A 5,785-nucleotide genomic window follows, 5' to 3' on the forward strand; every position below is an offset into this window, starting at 1 on the left:
TGACTGTTGTACAGGCATAGATTAACTAACTGTCCTCTGAAGATCGATAATTCAATCAAGGATGAAGTTATTAAGAACCTGTCATATATTAGGCCCTGAAGCTACAAAGACAAAACAAAAAAATAGTCCCTACTCTTTACTATTTACTGTAGTTTACTACTTACTGTAGGGTAGTTCCTTAGGAGATTTTATTATTCTGTTACTGGTAACCCTAAATTCTTTTCCTTTGAAGGAAAGTCTCCACAGGGTAGGACTAAATGTCTGGAGAATGATAGAAGTTCTTAGAAAGATAGAACTCATCAGAAAAACTTTATTTATTTTTTTTTTGGACTGCTTGTGGCCTTGGGTAAAAATCTTTTCTGTATTCTTTGTTGTATGTAATAAATCCCTTCTATTTTATGTTCCTTCTTAGCATGGGTTGCTTACAATGGAACTAAAGACTCCCTAGAGGTTATCTAGAAACAACCCAAAGTCAAATGTTTTTAGGGCCCAAACCCCAAATGGAGCCATACATGAGACATAGACCATAAACTTTCATTTTTATTTTTTCTCAATTGCATGTAAATAACATTTTAAAATATTTAATAAAATTTTTTGAGTTCTGAATTCTCTCTCTCCCTCTTTTCCCTCCCCACTAGTTGAGAAGGCAGGCTATTTGATAAAGATTATGTAAGTGCAGTCACACAAGACATATCGAGAAGCTTTCAAGATTGGACATGGCCCATGTGAGCCTAGAACTTTGGAAATTAAAATACAGATTACACTTGGTGGGCTCATATGGAATCATGGATTTTTTTTGGAAGGCTTAAACTTTTCACACTGGCAGAGTCATAACACTTTTGAAGAATCAGGGCAGGGTAGGGCTTAAGGAGCAATTTTTTTTTGGCTGGGGTTGACTGTCATGGTCATCCAGTCTTGGGGTCTGGATCCTTACATAGGACTGTTTCAGGGAGCCTATAGATTGGGATAAGGATGTCACAAAAAGCTAAAGGTGTTGGTCGACACAGAACAACATGCCAATGTTATATACATACCCACAGATAATAAATAAAAATTAATTTAATCTAAAAATAATATAAAATATAGGTGAGAAGTACTATAAATACTAAATACAGTTCTAATAATAATAGTGAACTGGCATTTAAATAGTACTTTAAGATTTGTAAAACATTTCTTGTTCTAGAGGTTGGTGCTTTTATTATTATGTTTTGGACTGTCTATAGCCTTGGGTAAAGATCTTTTCTGTATTCTCTGTTGTATGTAATAAAATATTATTATTACTATTTTATAGATGTTACAGCACTTAACACAGTGCCTGGCATGTAGTAGGCATTTAATAAATGTTTGTCGTAACTAGCTGAGATAGAGGTTGTGACTTGCTCAAGGTCACATAGCTAGGACCTTTCTGAGCTGTATTTGAACTCAAGCCTTTCTGACTCTAGGTTCAGAACTCTAGCCACTGTGCCAACTAAATGTCTCCACTATATGATCCAGTGATACAGAATAATGTATACCTATATGTGACCTGGTGTGGTTTGTATGTAATTATTTTTGTTGTCATTCAATCATTTTTCAATCATGTCTATACCCTTCATGACCTCATTAGGGTTTTCTTGGCAAAGATACGGGAGTGGTTTGTCATTTCCTTCTCTAGCCCATTTGACAGATGAGGAACTGAACTTTCTTGATGAAATAGGATAGATTATAGGCATAAATGGAATGGTAAAGACCATCAAAGAGGAAGGGATGACAATAATTTAATTCAGAAAGTTCCCCTCTGTATTTCCTTTCCCCTGTGTCTCACCTTTTCCACTCTCATTCCCAACAGAGGCTCAGAGAATTGACATAGCATCTTCTGGCACCTTCCAAACACTGGAGAGTTCCAAGACCTCAGTTCCAAGGAAAGAAGGAGGGAGGGAGTGGGGGGGTTGGGAAGAGGAAGTGTCAGTTGCTATAAAGGGGATGAAGGAAGGAAGGAAGCTTAGATTCCTGATCTTTTGGCATCTGGGAATCTGTATATCTGAGACCCGAATTAGAAAGAGTTGGACCCTGCAGAGATTTCTATTGTGAATGTCACTTCCCTTCTCTATGATCTATTTTCTTCAATAGTGAGAATTCTAATACATATCCACCCCCACCCCCCAGTAAGGCACAATTCATACCACCAAGAGAATTCAAATAAATTTGCCCAAACTTTCATTAACCCAATAGCTCCAAATTTCTTCTGAATTACCGGAAAGAAGTAGCAAAATCCACCTACCAGTTGCCTCCCTCCTAGGGCTGTTGTGATGTGTGGATTTTGTACATTTATCAAACACAACCTAAATGCCAGATGCCAAACGTGGACAGGCTTTCACTTCACCTCCTACCCCTGATACTGTCACTGGAGTTGGGGAGGAGGTATCTGCAAACAGGAAAGAGAAAAGAAAAACACAAACTCAAACTCTGTGGTAGAGTGGTAATACAGAAACCAATGCAGCAGATAGGCTGGCTTGTCTAGTATGTCTGGTGAGCAGTAATCAGAAAAGGGAAGCTGAAAAGGTGGAGGGGGGGGGAAGTGAAGGAGAGGCAGCTTCTTGGGGCTTCTGGGTCTATACCAGCTTCACATACCAGCACCAGGCAGCAGCTGCAAACCACTGGTGGGTCTGTACATGTTCTTCCTGTGGAAGCAGGGGGTGCCCCCGCAGGACACGTCCTCACATATGCAGTGAACAGATGCCATTGGCAGAGTAATCTTTGAATAGGAAGACTGTAAGTAAGCACATCTCTCTGACAGAGTGATCTTCTCAGATGTCACACAGTTAGTCCCTTGTGTGGGTGCCCTCTGGCCACTCATTCCTAGGGCTCTGCTAGAAATATAGCCCCCTTGAAACCAGAGGCAATAATGCTATCTTTCTCATCAATGTTATTTATGGTTTTATTTTGGACTCTGGGTTTTGTATGAGTGTGCTCATACAACAATGACCAATATGGACGTGTCCTTTGCATAATAATAAAAATAATTTTTTAAAAAAGGAAGAAATTAGAGGCAATAAAAGGGCCACTTGGGTATGGGTCCTACCTCCTATATAGTGCAGTGAGAGAAAGTTAGGACACACCTGCAATGTTAGGGCAAGTCCTTGGGAAAGAAATGTCGTAAATCCTCTGATAACGGAAGGAGACTTATCAGGTTTGGAAGTGAGGTAGTGACTAATTCAGATTCAGAACAATAGAGGAAGGTAATGGGAGAGAGATGAGGCCAGAACTCCAGTTCTTTGGGAGCAACGCAAAGGTAAAGGAAGCTTAAGGAGAGAAACCTCTTTTCTCACAACTTGGTGGCAAAGACTAAGTCGAAACATCTTATCGTTGGCTGGATCATGAAGGGGAACTTCCAGGAACTCCTGTGAATGCCAGGCAGTACCTGTAATGGACACCTGCAAAGAGTCAAGGATTTCACAAAATAGGAAATAAGATAGTCAGATTGCCAGGATTAGAACAAAGAAACCCTGGATGTGGGCAGAAACAAGAACTTTGCTAAGGTCCAGTATGGGAGAGCCAGGACGCACAGATAGGACTACCAGCCACAGAGTGTAATGTTGTCGAGCTTTCCAGAGTCTCTAGACAGGATTCCCTGGAAGGAAGAGCCCTTCTTATTGTATCCATACTAGCCAAAGGCTGAGGAAAGACAGGGTAGACCAATGATTAGAACACTAAACCTGGTGTCAGAATTTCTGGATTCAAACATTGCAAATACTCTTCTTATCTGGGAAGTCACTTCATGGAGTTAGGAAAATACTTTTCTAATCTTAAGAGATACATAGATGGGAGTTAATCTAGAAATTCACTGTAGATCTATGATACCCCAGTGACACTTAGGACTGCTAAAGATTTTGGCTAAGTAACTTAATCTCTGTGAACCCCACCTTCCACTTTTCTAAAATAGAAACCAGGATAGACTAGATGATCTCCACGTCCTTTCTAGTTTTTGTTTAAAATATCACTAAACTCTTACCTTTCATCTTAGAATCAAAACTAAGCATTGTTTCCAAGGCAGAAGAGAAGTAAGGGCTAGGCAATTAGGGGTTAAGTGATTTGCCGAGGGTTACACAGCTAAGAAGTAGCTGAGGTCTGATTTGAACCCAGGACCTCCCATCTCTAGGCCTGGCTCTTAATCCACTAAGCCACTTAGCTGCCCCTCCTTCTAGTTCTAACATGTTGCAATACCTAGTAATTTTTCATTTTTAAAAAAGATCCTTTAGATAAAGTTTGACAAAAGTACCAGCAAAATCAGTAGAAGAAAAAAGAGATAAAATGGGAACACAGACAGAGACCTTTACCACTGAGCAGGAATGCCTCCAACTTTAAAGCACGTTCTATGGCCTATCATGGGAATGATGGGAATGCACTTATTCTTAGAAATGAAGCCTGGGGTGACTTTCATTTAAGACATTCATTTAATGAGTCAGCCAAGAGTGGTAGTACCTGACTCACAAAAGAACTGAAAATACTTGATCAATTACAATGTTGACAGTTTCACAAAGGAGCAGTTAACACTTGAGGGTGGGGAGGAATAAAAGTCATGCCCAGCAGATGGCAGCAGCAGCAGAAGTCAAGAGGAATGTCAACAGCAGTGGAGTACCAGAATCAAGTGTAATAAGTAGAATTAAGTAGCAGCACAGTATAGTTGGTTACTAGGAGACAGCACCATGAGAGATGTAATAACTATTCAATAACCCTTTTCTGACAGAGTATGAGTTTTCCAGGAAATGCTCCCTTCACTAATGATATGTGGGATGGTAGAGGGTGAGACATGGGAGGAGGTGAGGGAAGGTCTATGGGATATTTTTTCTCTTTGTATGTATAGAAAAGTGTCTGAGATTAATTTCATTACTTGATTTTCCATTGTTAGTTCTTTTGCTATTGTGTCTCAATTAAATGGTTTTTTAAAAATTTATTTCCTAGTAGAGGGTACCATATATGGGACTTTAAGTCATTTTTGTAAAATTATGATCATTCCTAGAATATTAAACCTGAGGTGGCAAAAGGTTGAGTGAGATGCCTATTACTTACATATTTTTAAACAAATTACAAATAATTTAAAGGTTAGGATTTTATGCATGATTCTATTAATTATTTTTTGCCCTTTACTTTTTATCTTGGAATCAATGCTATGTATTGGCTCCAAGGTAGAAGAGAGGTAAGGGCCAAGTAAAGGAGTTTAAATAAATGACTTGCTCACAGTTACACAGCTAGGACTTGTCTGAGGCCACATTTGAACTTAGGACGTCCTATCTCTTGGGCTGGCTCTTTATTTACTGAGCCACTTAGCTGCCCCCAATCCCATTAACTTTTTAAAATTGTTGATGGCTGTTACTATTTAATTTTAGAAGGAAAGGAATTCATAGCTTCATGATCCAGTGACAAAGAGATGTTTGGACATCAAAGACAAAAATGTGGATTAGGAACTTCTCTTCCAGAGACTAGATGACAAGAACCCCATCCTCAACAAAATATATATCATTTAACTCTTAGCCGCACTGCCTCCCCCCTCCCCCCACCTTGTCCTGCCTCCCCTAAAGTAGTAAGGTAAACAATGAAGTATATGAGCCAATTTTGTAGTCTGGAAACCGACTAATAAAACCGTCCTCGGGAACTTGGGGAGGAGACAGATCTACTTCCTAATTCCACTAGAGAAGCTCCCTGTCCCCACTTCATCTGTTGCAATGAGTTGTGATGTCTACAGGGACCTGGGGTATTTTTTCCAGGCTTAGCTATGTGCAATAAGCAAAGACAGAGAGGAGAGAGG

Source organism: Gracilinanus agilis, chromosome 4 (genome assembly GCF_016433145.1).
Source record: "Gracilinanus agilis isolate LMUSP501 chromosome 4, AgileGrace, whole genome shotgun sequence".
Taxonomy (NCBI): Eukaryota; Metazoa; Chordata; class Mammalia; order Didelphimorphia; family Didelphidae; genus Gracilinanus; species Gracilinanus agilis.